At 40.0% G+C, this 16934-nt stretch overlaps 1 protein-coding gene and 1 long non-coding RNA gene across 11 annotated transcripts in view; both read right to left on the reverse strand.

The window, feature by feature from the left end:
• The window catches only part of LOC147651354 (uncharacterized), a 33713-nt gene extending 32027 nt beyond the window's left edge, over positions 1 to 1686 (reverse strand). The window contains exon 1 of the long non-coding RNA XR_015274292.1: positions 1184 to 1686. This is a non-coding gene — a long non-coding RNA (uncharacterized LOC147651354). The remainder of the gene's footprint in view (positions 1 to 1183) is intronic.
• NLGN1 (neuroligin 1) overlaps positions 1 to 16934 on the reverse strand; it is a 483239-nt gene that overhangs the window by 139563 nt on the left and 326742 nt on the right. The window lies entirely within an intron of this gene.

Here is a 16934-nt window from a genome sequence, read left to right on the forward strand (position 1 = left end):
GGAACAGAATCATGTTTCTCCCTCAGGCACTGCCTTAAAAAAAACTTTAGGCCATACGTTCTTGAATTATTTATCAGAAGTTATTATGCAAACAAGGATTAAATAATTCTCTTTGAGCTGCTGGTGGTAAGCACAGCAGCTAGAGGCAGAGTGCCTATGTGATATCTGCATTTTATCCAGCCTTCCTGGCAAACCAACTGCATTTTGCTAGGTAGATCCAAGACCTGCTTTTCCTTTTTACTCACATTGATGTAATTGAGAGAACCTCCTCAAAATTTGATGCAATTATATCAGCATCAGACTGCCTAAGTAAATCAGGGCACTATTTGTTTCCAAATGCATTTGATTAATGACTGTTGGACAAAAATAGTACAGACTTCAATTTTATACTGCCCTCTTGCTCAATTCATCTGGCCTTGCTTTATAAAAACAGCTACCCTGATAATGAACACAGGAAATAAACAATTACCACAGAATAATTTGAACTTTTTAAAAACAGCTAGCTGTGACATCCACCATATGCAGTAAAGTTCTCAATGTTTTCCAAAATAGGCATCACTTTTTAAATACACTTATAAAAAAGTATTTGGAATCTATACACACTTAAGCTAGTGCTTCTGTATGATCTCAGTTCAAAAAAGTTACAGTTTCACACCCGTTTCAAAATGTGGATTTACCCAGATATGCAATACAAGTAATTAAAGAATAATAAAAGCTATGAGCTTTATCCAAGTGTGTTATATGGCAGAAAAGAGGTGGACTAAGATATAAAGCCATTGTTGCAGCTGCCTAGGATAAATACTACTTTATTGGGTTTTTTTCCTACAGGGTGTATTTGAAATGCCCACTCCCTTTATTAAATTCCCTTAGAGCACAGATTGCTTTGCTCACATCTCAAAACAGACTGATTTACACATGCACTCAAATATGCACATGAGGCTTCCAGTTCCTCAGCTTGGCAAGGCAAATATTCCACCTGCCCCTGACAAAGGGAGGGACACTCAAAAACTACCCACAAAAACATGCCAGCAGCCTCTGAAGGCTGCACCCTTAAATGCTGAGGCAGGAAAGAACACCCCAAGCACAGCACACATTGATGTGGAGTCAGAGCCACAAAAGGCTCAGCTGAACTTTCATCACCTCCACCAAATAAATCAATTAATAAAAATCCCTGGTTACTTACCCTGAAGGCAGTAACTTCAGTTCTTCTGTGCCAAACTGCTCCATCTCCACCAGAGATTCACAAACTCCATTCTCCATCACCAGGTTTCCTTTTTTTATTTATCCAAAGGTTTTTTAGCCCATAGTAGCTACAATAAGCTCAGACTAAATCTCAATCTGATCTTACTCAGGTAAAAGCCTTAACTGTTAAACCAGGCTCCCCTTGCACACCTTCTGCCTGGCTCACACGAGACATTTCCTACTCAGGCCCTGAGCATCCTCCCCTGCAGCCACAGGAGCACAGCAGATCCCTGCAAGGTCAGAGAGCACCTGAGAGAGGGGAAGCAGCTGGGGAACAGTCAGCAAATATTTATGGTGCATCCCTCAAAGTGAACCCCACAGACTGGAAGGGCTGAGGCAACATACCCCCAAAACTCCTAAGCAGCCTCTGGCCACCTTTTTAAAGATGCTTCTCATCAGAGCAGACTCAGGTGCTGCAGGTGAAGGCAGACCAGGCTCTGAGTAGAGCAGCTGTGTTTGCAAGGCAGGTTGAAGTTGAGGCTCACCTTCCTGGCTTCAGATATTTCAGTGGGGAGCTCTGTAATGCTTCCCCTGGGTGAATCTGGCCCCAAGCAAATGCAGTGACTGATAGCTAAAAGCCAATGGAACATCTTAATTAATGTCAGTGGGTACAGAATGAAGTCCTTAAAGAAGTTAATTAAAATTGAGGGGTTTGGTGCAATGTAAGGATGAATAATGTGCTTCATGTATTAATACAGAATTAAAAAGAAACCCCAAAACAGTAGCTCCAACATGATTCAGGATTATTACAAAGCTCCAGAGGCGAAAGAATGAAAATCCGGAATGCTCTTTACTGCATCTTAACAGTAAATATTCAAAGGAAAATAATATCTCTAAAAACAAAGTTTTAGGCCTACAGAATTTCATCATTTGGAGAGGAACAGTGGAATTGTCAAAGACCTTTTACAGTTCAGACCAACATATAGCTGTTTGCTGATTCAGGCTGACCCCTTAATCTGTAGCAGCAAAGAAAACCAGATTCAGCTGAGACACAAAGCAGAGCAAACACCTCCAATATCAGGTCCCACATGTGCTGCCAGCACTTGCATCTCAGGCCATGGAACCTGCCCCTGGATGCCACCCTACTCCACTGCATCTGCTTTCTGCTGGAACTTTCAAAGAAACATTAGTAGCAACATTTCTTTTTGATTTTTGTCCTTGAAAATTAATGCTCTGCGAGCCACTGAGACACACGGGCTGGTCTTGCCAGATATTAAGTGCTTTCTTTTTCTATACACTAAGTGCCTCTCAGAACCAAGATAGGAATCAAAATAAAGCACACAATCAGATGCTATTCAAGTAGATTATTTTCTTTTCCCATATTTAAGTTGTTGATAGACAGATGCGAAAGACTGCATCTCTTCACACCTCATTAATTTTTATCTTTGGCATCTTAAATTTAAAAAAGTCCCCAGAAGATTAACTGTTGTTACAATTTCTGTCTTTGAAGGGAAAAAAAAAAAAAAAGTGTCATGTGTTTTGGAGTTTTTTAAGTCCTGGATGAATGATGATTTTTAAAAAAAAAATGATGTGGTGTAAGTACCAAATATATCAAATATGTGAATAAGTGATCTCAGCATTCTCTGGGAATTACTGCTTTGCCACAACCTGTTGTTACTGAGCACTGAGGGGAGATAAATTCCTCCAGCTGCTGAATTAGAGGTTATCAAAGTATGGGGAGGGCTGTTTGCCTTGTGAGCAGGTTTCTGTGTGGTCTGAGGGGTTGTGGGGCCGTGTTGGAAGACACATTACAGGAGAGGTTAATGCGGATTTGGTTTGGGTCTAGTCAGTTCTATGTAGCCTGATAATTAAGATAAACTGCTCAATTTAGAGCTGGGGCAGGGGCAGGAGAGGCTGTTGGTGGTTGTAATGGCCCAGACAATTATTTCTCGTAGACTAATGCCTTCTTGCTGTGTTATTTAAGATAACTTTCATAAGAGTCACCAAATTTGGTCTTAATTTGGGCTTGTTTTTGTAAGTGAAGCCTTTTCCATTTTTCTTTATATCTGAAGCTTTTTAGGTAAACATCTGTACATTAATGCAGAGATAGCATGAGATAACCTTGCTATTGCAGTTACAAGCTTCCCAGAAGAGTAATCTTTCCAGTATAAAAGAAATGAAATCTAATTATTCCGCTCATATTGCTACTTGCATATTAACTAATACTTGTTCCATTTGATCCTGCAGCACACTGGGTAATTTATACATCCACCACCTCATGAGACCTTTGGGGCATCCCATATGCTCCACCTTCAAGACCTGGAGAGCACCTGGGAATTGTTATTGCTTTTTTGGAGGCCAGAGCAAAATTTGTCAGACCAGCTATCCCCTTGCAGGCACACAATTCCATGATAAAAAACAACTTCTCCTTATCAGCTTAGTTATGCAAGCTCTGAGGAAGATAGGAGGTTCTCTGAACCCAGTGGTTTAATCTTCTCTGAAGTGAATGGTTCATCAGTTTTAAGTCCAAATCCAGTACACACTGGTGGGAGCAATTTCCAAAGATAGGGTAGGCTCCCTGTATGAATGCTTTTCCCCTCTTACATAAAAAGGTATCTAGTCATTTGGATTGGTGAGCTGAATGCATGAGAACGCAATATTAGCCATAAAATCAAAGGAATTCTACTCTGAATTGGTTTGAATTGAACTGAAAAGAACTGGTTTTTTCCCTCATGCGGAGTTAAAATTGTCACTACTGCTGTTTCATGCAGGAGGAAATACAGGTAGATACTCCCTCTCTTCAAACCAGACCATTTTAAAAGAGATCTTAATTAATACATAGGAGATTTGTTTGGGAATCCTGAGGCTTACAACACTTCCTCATGTGAGTCTCACAACATTTTAAGTAGTACACATTTTACACAAAAAATTGTCCTAGCAGGTTACATGGGCACCACTTAGTTACTCAGTATCCACCACAAAATACCAAAGATGAAATGCTAAAAGTTAGTTATTAAATATCTACCCAGCTTTTAGGACTCATATCTGAACATGTACTGCACTTCCCACTTTTTAAAGTAGAGCTGAAACTTGTAAGTGAAGGCATGCTTCCTTCAATACACAGTTTATGGTAAAGAGAATTAGGTTTTGTGTCACGTGTATCCAGAGGGACTGGTGACTTCTCCAGTCAGTCCATGTTTGTATTACAAAGCCATTTGTCACGACTTGAAAAATATTGGGATCTGGATGTTGTTTGAGTATGTGCACTAATTCTACTTTTATTCAACCCATTCTTTAAAATGACACTCATAAAAAATCCATGTTCGTATTTTACACAAACCTGTCGCACCACAAATTCAGATTATTTGCAAGACTAGTTGTGTTTGCATCCTTTAGAAAACTTCATCTGATGTTAAAGCAGTTCTGTCTCTCTAATTAAAATTTAGGAAGGCACACAATCGTGATTGCATCTGATCCGAGCCACCCTCTTGATAATTTAGTCTCATTTCCCCTCACCCCAGGTGGATCCCATTCTTTCTCTTTCCTATCCCTTCCACATAATTTCTCATTTCATTTTCTTCTCTCTTTAGAGAAAAAATTTTCAAAGCATAAAAGCCCATCACTTTGGAACAAATGTGATACTAAATCTTTTCCATCTTTCAAGTTTTGTGTCTTAAAAACAGCACACCCTCTTTGAGAACCTTTTTAGCACTGTGTCCACACAATAAAGGCTCCATGAGATAACAAGCACAAAATCTTTATAGCAATTAATGTCTTTAATAAAGCTTTTTCTAACTTTCCTGTATTAACTTGAAGTAACCAGAGCTTTGTCATAAAGTTATCTGATACCACTTTGCTTTCATTTAACAGACTGGTGAGTACATAACTGTAGAAGAGCAAACTCAATATATTATCCATGTTATACATGTGTGTGCCCTCGAAAAGAACATTCTGCTGAAGGCTCAGAGTGAAGAGCTCCTGTGCCTCAGAGCAGGCTTCTGAGCACATCCCAGCCAACACGAGTGAAGCAGGGTGCTCAGAGAAGGGAAAACAGGCAGCTCAGCTGAAAAACTGCAATGTGTTGGCATCTCCAGCAGGCTGGACACACTGGCCATTGTGCTGGGCTGAGAGGTGCATCCTCCCAAGCTGTTGGAGAGCCAGAGAGCCCAGCCCCAGAGCCAAGGTCTGTGCAGGGGCTGGGGGATGCTCTCCTTCTGGCCGGGCTGCCACAGCTGGGGCAGCGCTCCCAGGAGGGATCCTGCACAGCTCCAAAGGCCAGACACACAACACAACCCACACAGAAACAGGTGAAAAGACCACTCTGAGTCCTGGGAGAGCAAGACACAAGGATTTTTTTTCACACAATTTCCTTTTTGTGTCAGAAGCCGTGCTGTGTTCAGCTCAGTTCAGTTTGTTGTTTAACTTCATATAATTGACAAACTGTCCTATAAATCTTCTTGCCAACATCTTAGTGCTTTATAGGTCATCAATCTCAGTCTCCTTGGGTGTTTCTATTCCACAAATGTAACGCAGTACCACAAAAACAGGAGAGAGGGTGTGGAAAGTCAAGTCTCATCTACCCCATTTTAGCTTTGCCAGGGCTGGTAAATACAGGATCTGGTTGCCCCAGAAAGAAGCCCCAAATCTCAGCATGACAGGGTACTTGAATTTGTGGTTGCAGGCAGTTGTGAACATCCTTGCCAGACATCATTATGCTCTCTAGGAAAATCTTTCTAGCACAGATGAAAAATGAGCAACAAAGCAATGCTTAGCTCTGGAAAATCAGCTCTGCCTGTGCCAAATGAGGGTTGAGGTGAACAGGGCAAAGATTTCTGTGAGACTGCAGGAATCCCTTTGCAAATTAGCTTCTCTGGGCTCTCCAGAGCAGCAAGCTCAGCTCACTAGCCTTTGCTATGAGGGAAGATGGTGATGATGAGGGGATTCTCACCCTCAGACAGGCAAAAATAGCTCCACCTGCTCTGCAGTGAGTGTATTCACCCAGAGATTACAGATCAAATCCTGCTCTGCTTCACTGCAGGTGTATAAAGCCCTTACCTCCCATTTCTTTTTGAACCTGGATATTCCAAGGGGTGAGGCTACAGCTGTGGACTACAGTGGACATTTAATGGCGTAATTGAGAGTTATAGGACCAGTTCTCAAAGATGACGTGCTCCTTGAGCAATCTATTTAGTGGGAATATGACTCACACCTTGCTCTGTCTGACAGAACCTAGCCCTTGGCTCCTGGTAATGGAGATGGATATGCAAATCCACCAGTGGCTCTTGTACTGCTCAGTGCCTTGGGGCTCTCAAGTTTCCAATGCATGCACTTGGAATAAGAGCCCTTGCTGCAAGCATGGTGTGTAGTCAGCTGAGACGTGAGGGATCACTCCATTTTCAGAGCACTGTGCAGTCCCCTGTATTTTTCACTACCATCAGACATTAAACCACAGAACAAGAACTTTTATGAATGTAAATCTGATTGCCTGGGATAGCTCAATCCAGTCCATGCCAGAGCACCACCCCACTTGTATTGATTCCGAGTCTGAGCGGCCCGTGCACCACAAAACAAATCTATTGCCACACTTGTAGTATGAAATCCCTCAAGCTTATACAGGTCAGTAAACACAACTTCCCTGCTGTAAAATTTTTATTGCATATCCTGCCTTCCTCATCCACAACAGTGCTGAGATACACCATATACATTTACCAGTGTATCACAGTGTGGTAACATATTTACTCTATTAAGTGGGGTTGTGATTCCTTTCCTGAGTAAAGGAAACATAAATAATGTAAGCACCAGCGTGAACAGTAGAGAATGGGGATTAAAAGCTTCAAGTCAATGGAGGAAAATTTCTGGATAGACCAAAAATATGTAGAATCATAGAATTATTTGGGTGGGAAAGATGTTTAAGATCATTGAGTTCCACAATCAAACTACGTCCCCAAGTGCCGCCTTCACACACCTTGTAAATACCTGCAAGGCTGGCGACTCCACCACTTCCCTGGACAGCCTGTTCCTATTCTTAACAACATTTTTGATGAAGGAATTTTTTCCTCATAGCCCATCTAAAACTCCCCTTGGTGCAATTGGAGGCTGTTTCCTCTTGTCCAGTCATTTGGAAGCACAGCCTGACCCCTCCTGTCAGAGTTACAGAGAGTGAGAAGGTCTCCTCTGAGCCTCCTTTTCTCCAGACTGAGCCCCCTCAGCTCCCTCCAGCTCTTATTAGACTTGTGCTCCTGACCCTTCATCAGCTTCACTGCTCTTGTAAGTAGAAGTAGATTAAATCAGAAAACAGGTGCTAAAGTTAAAAAAAAAAAAAAAACAAAAAACCCAAACAAACCAGTAAAAACATACTTTAAAAACAATTTGTCTGTCATGCCAGCATGATTGTCCTGGCAAAGCTCTGTCTATATGTTATTTTTCTTCCTTTCCTCTTTCACACTTACTGCAAGGCTTTCATATCTACGTGCTGCCAATTACAGCTTTTTTTCTATCAAATATTTTCAGGGATAATTCCTGTGTTGAGAGAGATTTTCTCTTCCTCCTCAAATAACTTAATAGGGGAGCACTGCTGGGGGAGAAAGAGGGACATCCATGGCTTGTTAATGGAAATCCTTCAGCAAGTGGTACCATCGTAACAATTAGCAGGGTGAGCTGAGTGCCAGGCTCTGGTGTGCTCAAAAAGTAATTTTAACCAGTGATGCACAAGGACAGAATTTCTGCATTTCTATCTCTATTAGCATTTTGACGTCGTTTTTGTTATCACCATTATGTCAATATTTCCATCACAACTCCATCACAAAAATGCTTTAAAATAGAAAAGTCCTTTTAAGTGTAGGCATTCATAAAAGTTCAGCCTTTGAACACTTCTTTAAAATACAGAAGTTTTTTGAAAAACAACACTCTCTTAAAACAGCTAATTTCAGAATAGGAAAGGAACTGGACAGTGTTTGTTTCTCTCATGTACCATCCTGATTTTTCAAACACTGAAATACAGAAGTGAAAAACATTTTCTAGTGCCACTGAGCACACTAAGAACCCAAACAAAGAGCTGAAACATTAGTAAGTCTCTTAAATTTTTACATTTTATGCCAGACAGAACAGCAAACCTGCATTTATCATAGCTGAAATTCAGAAAGTAGAAGAATAACCCTTCCCAGACCACAGCCCAGCATCCAAGCACCTGTGATTTAACTCATGGGAGGAGTGAGAATCAGGATTTCCCCTTGTGCTGAGTCTACCTCAGAACAGCTGGGACTGAAATTTGCCTCAAGCATAAGAATTTATATCAGTATCTCATGTTGGTAAACTGGGTTTTCTGCAGACAGTCTGATGGAGGTTTTTGCTATTCTCAGAAGTTACAGTTATCCCATAAATCATGTGACCTTCTCCAGTTTACCCTCCAATTATTGCCTCTAACATATTTTATTACAATCCAAACTATAAAACACTCCAGCAGAAAGGATCTACCATTCTATATTGGAGCACAAGGGCAAGAAGTGATACTAATTTGCAGCTAAAGATGAAACTACTGCAGGTCCCAATTTAAGCTTAATTAAATGTAATCTTTTAACCATTTAACAGATGTAGCCCAAGCTTACAAAATATCAGCAAAGGAGCCTGGTCTCATACAACATTCCCACACCAGATTTACATTTTCTTGGGAGATGCATTTTACAGATAATGTTCAGGCAGTGTTTAACACCAGCAAGTGCCCTTGTAAAGACAGAGCCAGAGGTGCTCCTTTTAAATGACCCCTCTCTCCCTGCTAATCCTATTCCTGCTACAGCTGTAGTGATCAATCACCCCTTTTCCAGCATTTTTCCAGCTCCTTTTCATGGGATTCTTTTTGGCCTTTAACACTGCAACCTGATTCTATGGCAAAGAAATGTACAGAGTTCATTTAAATCTTTCTGAGGCTCTCATATAGTTTGTGAACACCTATTTTTAATCGTTTAGCTTTGACCTGTGGTGCTTCACTGTAAGTATATGCACATTATACAAATACCTTTCTCAAGGTTGCTATGGAGCTCAGTTAATATGAAATTGTGTTTTTAGCTGCTCAGATGGACTGTGGTGAAAAAGAAGCACTATTTTCCCATTTTATCTGCAACTGAAATCAACACTGTACTAAGAAAATAAAAATGTGCTTTCCCACGCTGGGACAATCCTTTCAGTAATCACCAAGCTGCTACTGCAAATTTCTTTCTGCCTTCCCTGCTCACGCTGCTGCTTTGCCCTGGAATTTCTCAGCTCCCTCTAAAGAAGGCAGAAGTCTCCTCCCACAAATGCCCACAGAAATAGAAATGTTTGTTGTGGACCATGTTGTGTGCACACAGCTGAGGTCAGGGAGGCTGCTAAGGTAGGCTGGCTCATCTTGTCACATTGCCCAGACACAGAACTCCTGGCTGCTGTTCTGGCCTCTAAATTATGCCAGATGTAAATTAACTGTTATTACTGCCACATTCCATGAGCTCCCCATTAGGAAGGAACTGTTTTATAGAGAATATCTTTAACGTCTTTTCTTGATCTATTGTTGCTGTGCATCTGTTATTCAGCTGTGTAAAGTAATTAAGGAATGATCTCATGGAAAGAAGAGCAGAGTTATCTCTTAGGAACGTGTATGTGCATACAAAAAATCACTATCAAAAAGTACTTTAGTAAAAAAAATTAGACCTGCTACCACCTTATGTCAATTCTGCAGTTAATTGCAAATGCAGATTTTAAGAGGGGAACTACTGTGCACAGTAGACTTGTCTATTCAAAAGGATAAGTAGGTCTTAGTTGTGAGATGACAGCAAGAATTCTAATTTCTGAATAAAACCGTGCTTGATTTTCCACAGAAAGTTTTTACTTCCAGCTTGATTGCCAGCACTCTCTGCCGTGTAATAAAATCTCACCACACCTGAAGAGCTCTGCCATGCAGCACAGGACAATGAACTATAAATAAAAAACATTTTATTGTTATTCTTGTTTCAAGAACATTTTTTAAAACCAAGCAAGGAAAGTGAATTAGACAAGCATGCACACACCAGGGCTGGTTCATGTATGTGTGTGGAACACCACGGGGTGTCTCTGGAGAGACTCTTCAATTACTAAAAGCTTCGTTTTTAAACCAACAATTCTCCACTTTAACCATCTGTAACAAAGTAACTATAGTTTCTTTTTAGCTTTTTCCTCCTTTCAAGCTTTACTTCACATTTATTAAAAGATTCTTTGAAGCAAAGACTTGCTTGGGTGAAGTCTGTTATTAAAGAAGCCGAAATTGCTGCTTTCATTGTGGCACTTAATTGGGATGTTGTGCATCAGGAGCCATTAGAGCTCTCCCGTGCTGCCTTTGGTAATGCCATGGTGTGCCATATGCCAAGGCTAAAGCTTGGAAATTATTTTGGGGATGTTTGATTTTTGTGTCAGTGGAGCCTGATATGAAAAATGAGGCTGATCTGAGCTCCAGGGACTGAATGCACAGGTTGAGAAACTCCTGGGTGGCCCCTGGAGCCTGACAGGATCCATGGGGTTTAAAAGTGTCCCCTGTTAGTCACAGATTTAATTGTGTAATGGGCAGATGCAACCAGGTAATTAACATTGCTTCTCCCTAGAGGATTATCTTAAATTGTTATGTTAGGCAGAAGAACTTTCCTGTGGCAGAAAGTGGAAGGAAAAACTGGAAAGGACCTGCAAAAGTTGCTGGGAAGATTTAAATTTAAGATTTCCATCATGCAACAACAATTAGAGTAGGTTTACAACTGCTGTAGATATTAGGAGGCTGTTAAAAAGCTAGAGGTGTATGATTTATGTATGTTTTTATCGTTAACATTACTAAAAATACGCAGCATAGTCTTTTAAAAAAGTTGTGCCATCCTTGTTTTTTGAATAGAGTCACAAATTTATGGGGGATTTGACACTGGAAGATTTTTAATGCTTTTTATGACTAATTAAAATGAATTCTGTTTCCAGACAAGATACTGGGCTATAAGAATCACGGATTGGAAGCTCATTCTATCTTTTAAATTAAATTTCATTAATTGGAAATAAATAGACTGTTCAGAACTTGTTTATATTGCTACTTTAATTTCCTGCAGAAAATATCTTCATTTTTCCCTCTCAGTTATTTCTGACTTAATTAATAAACTGCTTCAAAAATAAACTAGTTTTGCTAGGTGTAATAGTCTGGATGCCAGAGCTGGGTTATGTCTCCCTCTTTAAGAATAATAGCTGCAGGCTGGATTGCATTTTTAGTGCAGCTCTTCGATGAACCCCTCCATCTCTGCCTCTGATTCCTGCAGCAGATTTTTACAACTGAAGCTCCATTACATTCATAAACCACTGCCTGACCTTCTAGTTGATAGATTTTGGGCCAGAGCTTGCTCGAGCTCGCAGCAGAGCATCTAAAAATAATTTTACCTTCAACATTGTTGCAGTATTTGTAAATCCCCTTATGCAGCAAGAAACAACAATTACTGGAATGTTGACTATATTTTCCTCTTTCTGCATGAAGATTTACCAATTCTGAAAAGTGATTGCTATGAAATAGTGAGCAGCCAGACTGGCATGTAACGAGGTGCAGAACCTTATTGCAAAATACACTGTCAGTATTCAGACTCATGAAACATTCAGTCTACTTTACTGAACTGATATAGTGAGTTCTGTTCAAAATTTAAACCAATTTTTGAGGCAAAAAGGCTAGAAACAGCACCTAGGGTAAATATTGCCTCTGCCCAAGGAAAATCCTTTGGATTCAGCTCTGGTAAAAGCAATTCAGAGTATATTCATGGTGTCATGGTTGTAGAGATTTATAGGCAGACCACGAGTACAGCAGAGCAGGTATGCAAAAATGATAATGCTGAGGCTTCTCAGAGACCCCAGCAAAGGATAAAGTCAGGCTGGAACTGAAACTTCAGTGCTGCCAAGATTAGCCTGCTTATAATATGAGTAATTTTTAGCATGATCAGTTTGGGGTAAGGTCAAGGTTGAAATTTGCAGTAGAGAAAGCTTCTATAATTAATTATTTTTCTGCTCCACCTTTATGATCATGCCTTTTTTTCTGGTTTTTGTTTGTTTGTTTGTTTTTTGACTGACGTGTGAATGTTTTCCATTGAGGTTATTTTTGATTGGCAGTTTTTTAAACCGCCCCACAGGAAAAAGCAGGCATCACTTCAGAGTCTGTGGGACTTCCCAGCTCCAATGGCAATGCACACATCATCGAAGGCCCAGCAGGAACAGAAAAAAACTGGAGCTGCGGGAGGTGTTCAAAAAGTGAAAAAAAACCCAAAAAACCTAGAGCTTGCCCAAGGCTTTAGCACTGGCCACCAGTAAACACAGAGAAAACACAGCAGAAGAAAATTATTTCTGGTAGATGCTTTTACTGGGGGCATCTTGGAAAAACCAAAGTCTTTCCTCAGCTGGAAATTTACTCTAGGCTCCTGTCTACTACATGAAGCCAAACTCTTGGAGCAGCAAGCAGAGAAGGCAATCTTCCTAACTAAAGGCGTTTATTTGTCTCTTTGCTTATTTAATGGACATCCTTTTGAAGGAATTAAGGGCTTCTGCAATTCTCATGTTGAGTGGGGCACATCCTGAAATTTTTCTGACACCACTGCCTCCATCAGTCAGGGGAGGTGGAAGGTGTATTTGTGCAAATGAACTGGCAGCTTCCCAGGTGAAATCAGCCCAGTGGGAGGAGGGGAAACATCTCTTTCTTCTTTTCTGAGAGAGCTATAAAGGTACTGCCATTTCTTTTAATAGATTTGCCCTTTGAATCTTGTATTTGTAGCCAAGAGCTCAAAAAGCAGAGCATGAGTGGGGAGACAATGGGGGGAAAAAGTTGAGTTGACTAAATAATAATGAGAAAGAATGAGAGAAAAGGGAATGAATGGAGGGAATCTAGACAGCTAATAACAAAAACAATTGAAAACATCCAGGAAATACTGTTGTCATAGGAAAAAAACCAGATACTTTTACCAATCTTATGGATAAAATTGAAATAAAGAGATGTAGGAGGAAATGGTATTGCTTTAGTTGTCTGACTGTTAACAGATTGTTTTCTGGTTTTTATATTTATATGTGTGTGTGCATATATGTGTAAATACATTTAAGGACAGTGGCTTCAGTCAGTTCCAGCTCAAACTCGATCACTTTCCTCAGGGAAGTGCATCCCTGCACCACCCCCAAGAAATGCATTGAACAGATCTTACTTCACAAAGTAATCATTCAACACTTTCCTCCCTTTAACACTCTCAAAGCATTATCTTGTATATTCATCATTAAATCTGTCTCTCCAGAACTGTTCCAGTATAATTTATTTTCTTTAACGTTTAATCTCCTAAATGTACCTTCAAGAACTACTCCTGAAGAAGCACATCTCAGCAATAGCTGCTGTGTCCCTACCAAAACACCCCCAGAAGCATTTTAAAAGTTACATCTGTGCTGCTAAAGTTGGGGGAAACAAAAGCAGACACGTTGTCTGTGCTTTGTGCAAGCTTGGCAGTGACAAGTAAATAGTTTCAAAGACTTTTTTATTATCTCTATCATTAAAAAATCCCTTTTTTTGAACAAGCTCTTCTGGCAATGCAGGAATAAGAGTGGCAGGACTGCAAGACACACAACTGTTATCATCATCTGCTTCAGTGAAACCAATATCAATTAATCTAGTTAATTAGTTCTTAAAGGCCCTCGAAATTGAATTTTGTTAAAGAAAGTAAGTTTTCTCTCTTTGACTCTATTCACATCAAATCACAAGTTTTCTAAAAGCTTTCTAAGCTGTTAAGACTTTGGAATATTTTGCTTTCCACAGTGAACATCCTACTTAATTAAGCAATCAAGAAAAATAAATCCCTTTGCTTATGTGGGATTCAGAAAGTGAAAATTGAAAGCAATCTGATTTTCAGCTGTTAAAACATTAAAAACACACATGCAGAGAAGCAAACACAAATCCTTGCCATGATCATACACCTGTGGTTGGGATTTGAGCAGAAGCTGCAGTAAGAACCATTTCTCCCTCAAAATGAACACACTGCTCATTGGAAGATTTCTCATATTGAGGGTGAAACATAAAGGCTTCAACACTTTCCCAGGTGTGCAAAAAAGGATTGTACAGGAAACAATATAGAAAAAGAAAATAATTGAGAAGCATTTTGAATGGTTTTCATAACCACAGATTATCTAGATCCATGGAGATATCTGTGCCCTCCTGCCACGTGAGCAGTTGTTCTGGAATGTGGAGGAGAAAATAGTCCAGGCTAAAATAAAAGCCACCATCCTGCTCTGAAATGTATGCATACAACTCTCGAAAAATTGTAACAGACTGCAAATGAGCACAAATGAAAGGATTCTTAAAAGCATGGGATAAAGATATGTGCTTTTTGGATTCAGAAAATGAATTCAGGCTCCTATTCATATATTTCTGGGCTAAGAAAAATGTAGATTAGAAGCCTCTAAAAGCCTGTCATTGCATGATATGTACCTTCACACATATACATACATAATAGACATCAGCTAAAAGTGGTGCCCTTGGGCCTGGGTTCATCACTTTGTATTTTATTCTGTACAATGCTATCTGGATGCTTTAGCTGGGGAAAAAAATGTGGTTTCATCCATGAATGGGTCACTGACCTTAGAATTGAAAGATTTATCAGGGTATGTTTGCATGACAAAATACAGCACTACACAGAAATATACGAGCTCTAAATGTGACATCTCCAAAATGGAAAAGGATTTAACTGAATTAGCACAGTCCTCTGATCAGCCTCCTCTGCCCTGCTGTTCAGCAAAGCTACTTAACTCAGACAGAGCTGTACTAACACAGTTATACTTGTCCTGGTTTCTGTGCCAGCCCAGCATGACTCTCACTGAATTTAACTCTAAAGGAATTTACATGATGCTTTCCCAAAAGGACAAAGCTCCCAAAACCTCCTAATTTCAACCTAAATAAGGTCTGTAACAATAAAAGAAAACTAAACAGAATGAAACAAAACAAGACAGCAAAGTAAAAATATTTTACTTATTACCATGACTCCTGAGAAGGAATTTGGGGCAATAAACTTTTCAAATCCTCACTATGGAAGAGGTGGAAATATATAGGACACATGCACAGCACCAGCACATCCCAAAAACACCTGGACTCCCAAATGGCAGCAACAGAGCAGTAAGTGAGACCTGCAAGGAAAAGTGCTCAGGGGAAAGTGAGAGGTTGACTGCAGCCAGAAGCTTCTCTGGAAACATAACATATGGGAGAATGAAAAATAATTTTTAAAAAAGAGCAAAAGGAGCATTAATTTTGGTCTAAATGAGATCTTGAGAACAGAATATTTCCAGGACACTGGAATGTGGAAAGACAATCTCCCCACTGAGATGCCTGAGAAATGAAGGAGCACCATTGGAATTGCCTCTTCGTGAACACAACTGTAACCTGGCCAACACCACTGAAACTCAGTGGGAAGAATATAATTGCTAAAGTGATGCTAAAATAAGTCTTTAGAGAGGGCTGTGGGACAACAGGGAGGTATAGTAACATTCTTTGTCAAGTAATTCTGTGATTGTAATAACTAATAGAGCTTGGGCTCTTAGACATCTTCCTGTGAATGACTGACACCATCTAAGATAACATCAGCTGGGCTGAAAGCTTTTTCACTGGCCACCAATTATTGAAAAACTCATCCATGGGGATTCTTTGGCATCCCATAACATAGGCTCTCCTAGACTCCTACTTGGGCAACTGTTTTCCTAGCAAACATGAGCCCAAATCAAAGAAAACCAATTTTTTTGAGGCTGCCACTTCAATGATAAATCTATCTGGAAAGAGTCCAGAGGAGAAGGAGGCAGTCAGAAGATCCCATAGCGCTGTGTGAGCCCATTGTATTTTCCCATGGGAGAACTGGACCCTAAATAAGAGAAACAGAAGATCTGGAATGCATGTGGGTACAAACTACAGCTGAACAAATGATAAGGTCCCTGGTATCCTCTGCCAGACAGCATCAAAACCCCAGAGGGATGAAGGGGCACATCAACACCTGGCTGTGACTGCACAGGGGCTGTTCTATAATTGCTGGAATTGCTGGGAGAGTCACACCTGAGAGGTCAAGGTCAGCAAATCCTCCACTGCTGGAAATAAAGTGCAACTTTGGAAATTACAGGAGAAGGTCTCCTACCTCAAAAATATGTATTAGGGCTGTGGTTAGTGGCAGGTTAGAACCCTGAGGAAAACACGTTTGATTGGAGAAATTACCATCTCCTTCCTTCGTTTCCTTTCTTTCCCACCCTGAACTACATTCAGACCTTTCTGGAAAAGATTACTGCTCCTGAGTAAGGGCAAGTCACCTGGTCTTTTTTGTTAAAATCACTAATAGCAGAAACATGAAAAACATTATGAATCAAATCTCTTAGGAGAAAGAGCTAAGCAGGAAAAAAAATTAAGAGAATATCTTAGTAGATGCTCAATTTAAATGGAAGTAATAAATTATAATTGTGAACTGCTTAAGAGCATTTTCCTCTATGCTGAAAATAAGACACTAAGAATGGCAAAACTCAGCTTTCTAAAAACTGATGACAAACCCAAAACAATGTGTTTCAAAACAAAAGTGAATGCAGCTATTTAGGCAATGTAAAAGAATATTATTACAGCAAATGTGGGTAAAAGGGATAAATAGGAATAGATATAAAATATAAGTAGGGCCTGAAGGAAACTAGCAATAGAAACTAAAGAATGTAAATTCAAGGGCTGGCAGATTTGATTAAGATGGGAGAAAACTATG

Source organism: Cyanistes caeruleus, chromosome 10, assembly GCF_971803275.1.
Source record: "Cyanistes caeruleus chromosome 10, bCyaCae1.hap1.1, whole genome shotgun sequence".
Classification (NCBI taxonomy): domain Eukaryota; kingdom Metazoa; phylum Chordata; class Aves; order Passeriformes; family Paridae; genus Cyanistes; species Cyanistes caeruleus.